Raw genomic sequence first — 12,905 nt, 5'->3', positions numbered from 1 at the left:
TACACTAACTGTGAGCAGTGTTTGAAGAGAAAAATAGAAAAGTTTAATTTAATGAAAGGTGTGCTTAAAGTGGTACGAGGCTGGACTTTTCCATTTTTGCACAGTATGGGCCTGAGTCATTAAGGAGAGCAAGGGGAAAAAAAGGAGCACATGTGATCCTGGACAAACCATGTTACAATGCAAGGGGTGCAAATTAGTTTATTATTTTGCACATAAGGAAAATACTGGCTGTTTTTTTATGTAGCACACAAATAGTTAATAGCTTTATTTTTTTACACTGAAATTTAAAGTTGATCTAGGACATGCCCTACCCCAACTATAAATCTGTTCCCACATTTTAAATTTTCCTTCCCCCCAATGCAACATGGTATTGCCCAGGTGCAAAGTTGCTCCCTTTTTATGCTTTGCTCTCCTTAATGACTCAGGCCCTTTGTCTCTTGAGCTTTTGCAGCCTCAACACAAAGCCTGGATGCACTTCTAGTTTGAGGAGAGATCTACCAAGCATGGAACGCAGGGGTACATGGACCATCTTGGTGCACCGCTGCAAATCCAAGTTGTTTTGCGGTGCGCATTCAATGTGCTTCTTAAATGAGGTCCATTGCATTACTGTAATGTAGACGAAGGGTGAAACTTCTATACTGCAGTGTGTGTTCCTGGTCATTTTAAATCATTAAAAAGAAGATGATCAGATAGTTTTGTTTTATGTAATGTTATGTTTAATTGTGTTTATAGTAAAATATAACCAATGTACTGGTATGGATATAAGGAACTATTATGCCAAATCCATTCATCTCTCCAGCATATTAGTAACAAGGAACTATAAAATTGCTATTAAGTCCATTGCGTATATCGTCCCTTAGATACTGAGTGGATTTGAAGTCCTAACAGCAGTTTGAATAGATTCCTGATGCTTCTCCTAGGCCAGTAAATTGATGCCACAAGCAATGTTCTCTACAAAGCTTCTTGGATTCCATGCAAGTCCTGAGTACAAAAACTGACCCATTTTAATCTTTTCAGTTTGTTCTTCCTTTGTGAACATCTTTAGAGTCTTGCTTAGCAACATCTTAACACACCATTGTGTCACAGAAATACAAGATAGTTCTAATCCGGCTGCAAGTTACAAAATGTCCCTTTTAGTTTGTCCCTTTATTTTTATTTTGTAGAATGCTTTTTAAAAAAAGAAAAAAGAAAAAAAATGATTCCATGACATGTTGAAAAGGAAAGTGAATTGAAATGCTCATAGTTATTGATGTTTTGAAAACCACAGAAGCTGGATAACGTTTCTAAAAAAAAATCCCCCAACTTTAAGAGGTTTTCTTTAATACAACATCTACTTTCAAATATCCCTTTTTTTTTTTTAAACTCTTTATTTGAAGAGGAAACAACAAGAACAATACAGACAACATTTTTGACAAGAAAAATCTTAATAATCGAGATGTCTCCTCTGAGTTTTATACTTTTATATCGGTGGGGAGAAGAAAGGCACAAGTATTGTTAACAATATAGCTAATAAATAAATAAGCAAGCAAACTTGGAATATTGCTAGGAAAAGCTGGGACACACAATTACATTGGCTACCCAAAAGAGAAATAGCATACACACATTACTCACCAGCAGCGCGCCATATCCAGCCTGGGGAGGTCCAGAGGCGGCCCGAGAGCTATGTTCCATCTGCAGGAGGAGGAGCTGGATTGGAAAGGCAGCTGCGGCTTTCTAGTAAATACCACGGGGCCCACACCCTATCGAAATTATGATTTATCATGAAGGTAGCACGTTATACTCTCCATGCTTGCGACATGTCCTATGTACGACCGTAACTCCTGCATAGAGGGAGCCCTAGGGTCTTTCCAATGTTTTGCTATTAGGGATTTAGCAGCTGCCAGGAAATGGGAGATAAGCTTGTTAGAGGGCGCGCTCTCATCAGGTATAGGGCGAGAGAGAAGGAATGACCAGGGATCTTTATTTATCTGTTGTTCTGACACAGAGTTTATAAGTGTAAGAACCATGTTCCAGAAAGGAACTATGCGAGGGCAGGTCCACCATATGTGTAGCATCGTACCTCTCTGGCCACATTCCCGCCAGCAGCTCGGAGTGGCCATGGGAAACATTCGAGACAACTTATCAGGAGTATAGTACCACCTATAGTACACTTTGTAGGCAGTTTCCTTAATTAATGTAGAGATCGAGCTCTTGGCAATCCCCTCCCTGACCTCCTCCCAACATAAGTCGTCTGGAGGAGGACCCAGGTCATCTTCCCATTCCCGCTCATGTCGGCCTGGAGTATCGAAAGTATAATCTATGAGCCAATTATAGATCTGGGAGATCATCCATTTAGTGAGAGGTGAATGTAAACACATGTATTCAAAGGAGGTCGGGGCCCGGAGAGCCTCCTGGGGGGGCAAAGACATGGCGAAGTGTCGAACCTGGAAGTACTCAAAAAAAAGCAGACGAAACGGTTCAAAATTATGATGAAGTTCTGACATAGAAGCCCAAGTTTGATTAACCACCAGGTCCGAAACCACCCGTATTCCCGCCTTTATCCAATGTTTAAATTGCTGCGTTGAATTGCCAGGAGGGAAGTGTGGGTTGCCCCAGAGAGGAGTCAGAGGTGAGATAGGAGAGGACTCAAATATCTCTTTTAACCTTATTTGTATTTGAATTTTCAAAACTGTATGTGAGGTTAATGTTTTATACAATACAATTTTTGCATTTTGTTTTTTTTGCTCTGTTTTCCCAAATTATTTTTGCAACCAAAATTATTTTTTGCTGTATCTTTTTTATTATACAAAATAAAATTACAATAAACAGAAAATACAAAATAAACCATTATATAGTTTGTTGTGTTATACAACACATATCTTAGTGATTGTCCTATATTTTACATATACATATATCTAGACCAGCCTAAATAAAAAGGGAACAATGTTGGCTGAAATTTTGAACCATTTTCCTATTCTGCTGTTGATTAACTTTTTACTTTAGTAATCTTCATTTGTGTATTTAAATTCAGGGATTCCATTGTGCGTGTGTATATGTATGTACGAGTGTGTATGCTGAAAGACAGAAATAATGTATATGAGTGTATTATCAGTCTTTGCTCTTTGTGTATGTGTGTCTCTGTGTAAGTCATCTAGGTAGAGAGGAATGAGAGATAGGATGTGTTTGAGGAGAGAGAGAAGACAAGGATAGATTTACAAGATGCAGGAATTCTGTGTGTGTATGAGAAGACAAAGATAAAATGGTGGACAGACCGTGTGTGTGTGAGACAACAAAGAAAGAGTTAGCCATGTTATAGGGTTTGGCAGAGTTTGGTTAAGAGCAGGGGCGGGCTGGGCCGGGGGGCATCGGCCCCCCGGGCCGCTCACAATCACGACTGTTAGGGCCGGCCGCCCCCCCCCCCCCCCCCCCCCCGGAAGTAATATAAATGTGATGCGCCGTCATTGACGACGCGGCCGCATCACGTGTCATGTGATGCGGCCGCCTGTGCGGCGTGTGCCCCCCGGGCTGACGTCCGTCAGCCCGCGCCTGGTTAAGAGTATGTTCCAGGCATATTATATTGCACATTATAACGGGGTTAATGTACAATATAATATATATTATTGCAGTCTTAAGGAGTATAGATAATAGAGAGTAAGCCATTTATATAGATTATAGGACAGTACAAACAGTATACAGATTGCCGGGTTAAGATGTAGGCTATTGCTGCAATGTAATATAAATTGTAGGCTAGAGTATAGTATAGTATAAATGGTAACAGTATACAAATTACCGGATTTAGATGTAGCTTAGTATAAACACAGATTGCAGCAGTATATAGTATAGTGTAAATATAGATTGTAGGCTGCAGTATCCTATAGATATATAATATGAATTACAGGTTACAGGGGCGCACGCAGGTATTGTCAGGGGGGGGTTACCCCCCCCCCCCCCCCCCGACCGATAAAAAAAAAAAAACACTAGAGGGAGCTGCTGCGCATGCAGTTTCGGCAGCGCTGTCCTATACAGCAGCCGCGGCGCTGTCAAAGAAGCGTCCGCGGCGGTGCGGTGTACAATACAGGAGACAATTCTGGAGACTCAGAAACCCCCCCTGCGTGCGCCACTGGGTTAATACAGATTGTAGGCTAATATAGATTATAGGCTAGAGTATTGTATATATAGGAATTGTAGGCTAATATAGGGAGTATCAAAAAAGGAGGGGTTTGGTGAGCGCTCCCTAATGAGGGGTGGTGTAGGCAGCCTGGGGGACTGGGAATGGTAAGGGGAGTTTCAACCCTTAGTGCAGGCCTGTCCAACCTGCGGCCCTCTAGATGTTGTGAAACTACAAGCCCCAGCATGCTTTGCCGGTAGACAACCAGTTGATAGCTGGAAGGGCATGCTGGGACTTGTAGTTTCACAACATCTGGAGGGCCGCAGGTTGGACAGGCCTGCCTTAGAGTATATACAATAGAACAAAACAGTGTCCCCTTGGCGCACAATTGGAGAAACTTATTTCTAAATGAAATGCCTTTTATTTATCAATATATCAAACATTTGATATATTGATAAATAAAAGGCATTTCATTTAGAAATAAGTTTCTTCAATTGTGCGCCAAGGGGACACTGTTTTGTTCTATAATATAGGGACTATAGTGTAGTATAGATACCTGAAGATGCAGCCCTTAGATATGAACCTGCATAAAGCTGGTTCATATCATGTACTGCACGTGCGCATGCACAGTCCTCGTCTGAAGACGCAGCAACCACTACTGGCCATGGAATGTGTTAATGCACATGCACAGTGTGATTTGGGACACGACGGCCATTACAGGGAATCTCTCAGGGTTTCCCTATGGCCAATCACGCCCCCCCCCCCCCCGCCATGACATCACTGTGGGGGGTGTGTCAAGGAGCGATTGCTCCTTCACAGTTTTCTAATTATCTAATTATTAAACAATGCTATTCACATACATTTTATTCTTAATGTAACTCGATGCAAGCTGGAAAGTATCAATATAGTACAAATAGTACAATAGTATCTAACACCATTGGGATCGTGGTTATAGGGTTTGAAATTAAGAGCAGCATGTCATCTGCAAACATAGCTAACTAATTTTCAGTTTTGCCTACATGAATGCCAGGATTTTCTCTATGTTGTTTTTACAACTATTTGTTATTATCCTTCTACTATTGTTTCAGGTCCCTCAAAATGTATAAGAGTGCAACACAAATGCTCTTTTATGACATCATTGCACCTAATTTTGTGCAATTACACCTGTTTTTTTCTGCGGCAGCACATTGATTTGTGGACCAAAGATGCAACATTTGCACCAGCCAAAGGGAGAAGTTGGGTGCATCAAGTGGTGGATCAGAATGGAAAAATTAAATTTTGATTTTGCAGGCCGACAGTATGTAAATAAGATAATGGGGTGGAGACAATGCATTTAAAGGGACATTAGAACAGTATTTTAGAAGCATATGAAAATGAAAATTCACAGATATCTGTTAAAGTTTTGATGCATTTTTAAGAATGCATCAAAACTTTAACAGATATCTGTGAATGGAGCAATACCATCATTACTATATAAATAAATGAAATCCCCCCCCCCCCCCCATGCCGTGACTATTTTGTTTCAAATATTTTTATTTGTGATAAGCCCTTGAGATATTAACACAATGTAACAACAACACAATTAGAATACACATACAAGTCCTAAAGTATAAGTGTAGAATAATAATACAACCTTGAACACATAAAAAGTTAATGACAAGCTTTGCAGACTGTGTGTGTGCAGTAAACAGAGCAAGGTTAGAAATAAATAAGCTGTGAAAAATATTCACATAGGTTAAATATTCACAACACAGTTATAATTACAAGGCCTAACAAGAGGAATTTTACAGGCTGATATCTAAATAAACTACTCTTTTGTCCTTGAATAGGATGGTTAGGGCTCTCATGGAATTCCTCCAGGTACTGAGACTGAACCACCAATTATCACCACAGTTTATATTCTCCACACATTCTGCTTTCTCTAATTTGTTAAGGTGTCAGAACTGCTTTCTTGACAGTTGTTACACTTGATTTTATGCCCTGCACCCATTGGGCCAGTTTAATTTTGCCGAGGTGCAAGGGAAGGAAAATTTATGGATGATAATATGTATGTCATGTTTTATATGCCATATAATATACATTCTTAGCATATGTTTTAAGTTCTTGTCTTCTTGCGATATTGTGTATCCTTCTTACAAGCACTTAGAACACTGGGTGTAATTATGCAGGACAGAAACTACTACTATTCATCACCAACACACAACATGCTAATCTACCCCAGAGAAACTAGTATTTGTGAGGTACAGCTCCAACCAGTCAACAAAATCTGTTTTTCTCTAAAATATATCTCCTCTATATGTCCCTATCTCCACCGTGTCCATTCTCCTGTTGTCCAAGCATTCTCTCTAGTGCTGTCAGTTTCACATGTTGTCAGAACTATATTGCACTCTGGGGTCTATTTAGGAAATGGTAAAGAGCCAAAATAAAGGCATAAACACTGGTTTCTCCAGGAAGTCTACTAGTCATATTGTGGGAGGTTCAAAAGTGATTGTAGGCAGTACTTTGAACTTGGTTGCATTCAGGCACTTCCCAAAGTGGAAAGCAGATGTGCTCCCTGTTATGTACTGCACATTTGCATACTCTACGGTTAATAAATAACTAGGGATGTGCACCGGCGACTTTTGAGGTCTCGTGTTTCGTGTTTTGGATCCGGATTTTCGTTATTTTTGGGGTTCGGATTTGTCTCGCAAAACACTTGACGAAAGGTCTCGGTTCGGATTTAAGGTTTTGGATTCGGATTTTTTTTGAAAAAAACATAAAAAGTTTAAAAATCAAGTTTTTGGGCTTATTTTCACTCCTACGCTATTATTAACCTCAATAACATTCAATAACAAGCATTTCCACTAATTTACAGTGTATTCTGAACACCTCACAATATAGTTATTAGTCCAAAACGTTGCAACAAGGTATCTTTCTGGACTGCGTAGAGGAGTGGGTCACCACAATATATATTAAAAACCCTGAACTTTTATGATTCGCACCAATAAATGTACCTGGACTGCGTAGAGGAGTGGGTCACCACAATATATATTAAAAACCCTGAACTTTTATGATTCGCACCAATAAATGTACCTGGACTGCGTAGAGGAGTGGGTCACCACAATATATATTAAAAACCCTGAACTTTTATGAATCGCACCAATAAATGTACCTGGACTGCGTAGAGGAGTGGGTCACCACAATATCTTAAAAACCCTGAACTTTTATGAATCGCACCAATAAATGTTCCTGGACTGCGTAGAGGAGTGGGTCACCACAATATATTAAAAACCCTGAACTTTTATGAATCGCACCAATAAATGTACCTGGACTGCGTAGAGGAGTGGGTCACCACAATATATATTAAAAACCCTGAACTTTTATGATTCGCACCAATAAATGTACCTGGACTGCGTAGAGGAGTGGGTCACCACAATATATATTAAAAACCCTGAACTTTTATGATTCGCACCAATAAATGTACCTGGACTGCGTAGAGGAGTGGGTCACCACAAGATATATAATAAGAAAACCATCAACTTGTATGATTCGCACCAATAAATGTACCTGGACTGCGTAGAGGAGTGGGTCACCACAATATATATTAAAAACCCTGAACTTTTATGATTCGCACCAATAAATGTACCTGGACTGCGTAGAGGAGTGGGTCACCACAATATATATTAAAAACCCTGAACTTTTATGATTCGCACCAATAAATGTACCTGGACTGCGTAGAGGAGTGGGTCACCACAATATATATTAAAAACCCTGAACTTTTATGATTCGCACCAATAAATGTACCTGGACTGCGTAGAGGAGTGGGTCACCACAATATATTAAAAACCCTGAACTTTTATGAATCGCACCAATAAATGTACCTGGACTGCGTAGAGGAGTGGGCACTGGGCACCACAATAAAATATATAAAAAACCTTCAACAGGTCTGCATTACACTACACATACGGCTGCTCCTCCATCCTCTCCATCATATACATGTTGGAGTTTTAGCGTGTGACAACCTCTTGTTTTTGATAATGTCAGTGCATTTTGAATATTTTTCAATTTGCCCCACACCACTGAATGTACTTTATCTATGATACGCATCTATCTATCTTGACTGCGTAGTGTGGTGGCCCCGGTACACAATTTGGTACCGAGGCCACAATATAATTAAAAAACCCTCCACGTGTCAGAATACCACCAAACAAGTATCTGGACTGCATAGTGGGGTGGCCCCGGTACCCAATTTGATACCGGGGCCACAATACCTCCTCCAAACATGGTACAGACAATTCGTCATTGAGATCCCAGACAGACAGGGTCGAAGTGTTATTGTTTGACTTTGTAAACCCAAAAAACTGTCCCTGTTGCACATAGTCGTGCAATGAAGACTGACTTTTTCATTTAAAGGCACGATCTTTCAAGTGTAGTGTTTGTAAGTCTAAGTCATATTATACTTTTGGTAAAATTGGTTTATTTTGTTCCTCTTTATGGTAATTAGTAATAGAATTAAAGTATGAAATAGAATTAAAGTATGAAATAGAATTAAAGTATTAAATAGAATTAAAGTATGAAATAGAATTAAAGTATGAAATAGAGTGGTATATAGAGTTGTAGTGTGGTATAGATAGAGTGGTCCACACAATATAATAATAATAAAACCCTCAACTGGTCTGAATTCCACCAAACAAGTATCTGGACTGCATAGTGGGGTGGCCCCGGTACCCAATTTGATACCGGGGCCACAATACCTCCTCCAAACATGGTACAGACAATTCGTCATTGAGATCCCAGACAGACAGGGTCGAAGTGTTATTGTTTGACTTTGTAAACCCAAAAAACTGTCCCTGTTGCACATAGTCGTGCAATGAAGACTGACTTTTTCATTTAAAGGCACGATCTTTCAAGTGTAGTGTTTGTAAGTCTAAGTCATATTATACTTTTGGTAAAATTGGTTTATTTTGTTCCTCTTTATGGTAATTAGTAATAGAATTAAAGTATGAAATAGAATTAAAGTATGAAATAGAATTAAAGTATTAAATAGAATTAAAGTATGAAATAGAATTAAAGTATGAAATAGAGTGGTATATAGAGTTGTAGTGTGGTATAGATAGAGTGGTCCACACAATATAATAATAATAAAACCCTCAACTGGTCTGAATTCCACCAAACAAGTATCTGGACTGCATAGTGGGGTGGCCCCGGTACCCAATTTGATACCGGGGCCACAATACCTCCTCCAAACATGGTACAGACAATTCGTCATTGAGATCCCAGACAGACAGGGTCGAAGTGTTATTGTTTGACTTTGTAAACCCAAAAAACTTTCCCTGTTGCACATAGTCGTGCAATGAAGACTGACTTTTTCATTTAAAGGCACGATCTTTCAAGTGTAGTGTTTGTAAGTCTAAGTCATATTATACTTTTGGTAAAATTGGTTTATTTTGTTCCTCTTTATGGTAATTAGTAATAGAATTAAAGTATGAAATAGAATTAAAGTATGAAATAGAATTAAAGTATTAAATAGAATTAAAGTATGAAATAGAATTAAAGTATGAAATAGAGTGGTATATAGAGTTGTAGTGTGGTATAGATAGAGTGGTCCACACAATATAATAATAATAAAACCCTCAACTGGTCTGAATTCCACCAAACAAGTATCTGGACTGCGTAGTGTGGTGGCCCCGGTACACAATTTGGTACCGAGGCCACAATATAATTAAAAAATTGGGCATCAACTGTCACCGTTGTTTAATATCTGATACACCTAAATATGGACTGCACAGTGGAGTGGCCCCGGTAGTAAATTTGGTGCCGGGGCCACAATACCTCCTCCAACTTCCAAGTGTAGTGTTTATAAAGACAGACAGCGTCGAAGTGTTATTAGTTGACTTTCTTAACCCTAAAATTGTCCCTGTTGCAAATATTCGTGCAATGGACAGTTACTTTTTTATTGAAAGACTCAAGCTTTCAAGTGTAGTGTTTATAAAATATAAACAACAATACAGTAGTTTTAGAGCACGTCAATACCTCTTGTTTTAAATTATGACACGGCATTTTACTTTTGGTTTAATTTCTTGTATTTTTTTAAATTTGGTTTTACTTTTTGAACATGGCAAACGACTGTTGATTGGTCATATAATGCAAAAAAAAAAGGTCCAAGATGGAATTGTCCTTGGGCCCTCACACCCACCCTTATGTTGTTGAAATAGGACATGCACACTTTAACAAACCAATCATTTCAGCGACAGGGCCTACCAAACAACTTTGGCTGAAATGATTGGTTTGTTTGGGCCCCCACACCAAAAAAGCTATTCATCTCTCCCTGTACAGACTAAACAGGCTCTACTGAGGCAAGATGTCGTCCTCATCCTCAACCTCTGATTCCTCTCCCCCTACAGTGTGTACTTCCTCCTCATCACACATTATCAATTCGTCCCCGCTGGACTCCACAACCACAGGTCCCTCTGTACTGTCTGGAGGGCAGTGCTGTACTTCATTGAGGAATTGATTATTCATTTTTATAAACATCATTTTTTCAACGTTCTGAGGAAGCAACCTCCTTCGCCGCTCACTGACCAGGTTCCCCGCTGCACTAAAAACCCTTTCCGAGTACGCACTGGAGGGGGGACAACTCAGGTAAAATAGAGCCAGTTTGTACAGGGGCTTCCAAACTGCCTTTTTTTCCTGCCAGTAACAATATGGACTGTCTGACATGTCTACTTGGATGGTGTCAGCAAAGTAATCATCCACAATTTTTTCTATTGTGACAGCATCCAATGCAGCGACAGTAGACATGTCTGCAATGGTTGGCAGGTCCTTCAGTCCGGACCAGATGTTATCAGCATCCCCGCCAGCGCCTCTTTTGGGAAAACTGAGCTTTTTCCTCGCAGCCATAGATGTGGAAGAAAATGAGGGTGGAGCTGTTGGCATGTCACGGTCCTCTTCAGAGGACAATCTCCTGACCAGCAGGTCTTTGCACCGCTGTAGACTTGTGTCCGCCGGAAACAGAGACACAACATACGCTTTAAACCGAGGATCGAGCACGGTGGCCAGAATGTATTCCTCTGACTTTAAAAGAGTGACCACCCTCGGATCCTGGCAAAGCGTACGAAGGGCTACATCCACAAGAGCTACATGCTTGGTGTAATCGCAATGGCTTACCAGCTCCTCCCTCACTTTCTCCAGCTGCTTCTGCAACAGCCTGATCAGGGGAATGACCTGACTCAAGCTGGCAGTGTCGGAACTGACTTCTCGTGTGGCAAGTTCAAATGGCTGCAGAACCTTGCACAACACGGAAATCAGTCTCCACTGCGCTTGACTGAGGCGCATCCTCACTCCTTTGCCTATGTCGTAGGTGGCTGTGTAGGCCTGAATGGCCTTTTGCTGCTCCTCCATCCTCTGCAGCATATAGAGGGTGGAGTTCCAGCGCGTCACAACCTCTTGTTTGAGGTGATGGCAGGGCAGGTTCATGCTTTTTTGATGTGCCTCTAGTCTGCGGTAGGCACTGGCTGAATGCCGAAAGTGTCCAGCAATTTTGCGCGCCACCGCAAGCATCTCCTGCACACCCCTGTCACTCTTGAGGTAATGCTGCACCACCAAATTAATGGTGTGGGCAAAACATGGGACGTGCTGGAAATTGCCCATATTTAATGCCCGCACAATGTTACTGGCATTGTCTGACACCACAAATCCCCATGAGAGTCTAAGTGGGGTAAGCCACTGGGAGATAATTTCCCTCATTTTCTCTAATATGTTGTCAGCATTGTGCCTCTTATTAAAGCCTGTAATGCACAATGTTGCCTGCCTTTGCACGAGCCGCCGTTGTGTAGTTGCTGCTACTGATGCAGCTGTTGCTGTTGCTGCGGAAGGGGATGCATCTACCCAGTGGGCTGTCACAGTCATATAGTCCTTCGTTTGCCCAGAACCACTTGTCCACATGTCCGTGGTTAAGTGGACAGTGGGTACAACCGCATTTTTTAGAGCACTGAGGACACTTGATCGTACTTCTCTGTACATTTTTGGTATCGCCTGCCTAGTGAAGTGGAATCTCGACGGGATTTGGTACCGGGGACACAATACCTCCATCAACCCTCTAAATCCCACTCCACTGATGGCGGACACCGGGCGCACGTCTAACACCAACATTGCAGTTACAGCCGCAGTTATACGCTTTGCAATAGGGTGACTACTATCGTATTTGGTGGTCATGGCAAACGACTGTTGGACGGTCAATTGTTTTGTGAAAGACTTAGCGGTCTTACGACTTCCCCTCTGGGAAGATGACCGACTAACAGCAGCAACAGCAGCAGTGGCAGTAGTAGGCGTACCGCTGCAGGATTCCTCGGATGAATCCCGTATTGAGGAGGACTCAGTCTGGCTGCTGACTTGGGCTGCAGGACTGAATCTGATGGAGATTGTGGAGGAAGTTGACGAGGAGGGTGTTGCTGGTGTGTATCCAACTGGACCACGGGATTTAGGTGTCCCTGTACCGATGAGGGTCCTAGCCCCAGTTCCTGAACTAACCACTGAACTATGAAGGTTATTCAGGTGACGTATAAGGGAGGATGTTCCTAGGTGGGCAAGATCCTTACCCCTGCTTATTTGAGCTTTACATAAGCTACATATGGCCATACATTGGTTGTCTGGATTTGGATAAAAATAACTCCAGACCGAAGAGGTGCATTTTTTGGTCTTCTGACCAGGCATGACGATGGGCTTTTTCATCCCATGGACATCAGCTGTTTCCCCCCCTGGTGCCTCATTTACAATAACCACATCACCATCCTCATCATCAAGTTCCTCCACAGCGCCAGCTACATCATCAATAGCCTCC

At 41.3% G+C, this 12,905-nt stretch overlaps 1 protein-coding gene across 1 annotated transcript in view; it reads left to right on the top strand.

Moving 5' to 3' along the window:
• Positions 1 to 12,905, top strand: part of CEP85L (centrosomal protein 85L) — a 181,468-nt gene that overhangs the window by 14,301 nt on the left and 154,262 nt on the right. The window lies entirely within an intron of this gene.

This window comes from Mixophyes fleayi, chromosome 3 (assembly GCF_038048845.1).
Source record: "Mixophyes fleayi isolate aMixFle1 chromosome 3, aMixFle1.hap1, whole genome shotgun sequence".
NCBI classification, from domain to species: Eukaryota; Metazoa; Chordata; class Amphibia; order Anura; family Limnodynastidae; genus Mixophyes; species Mixophyes fleayi.
This window is presented reverse-complemented; position numbering and strand designations above follow the sequence as displayed.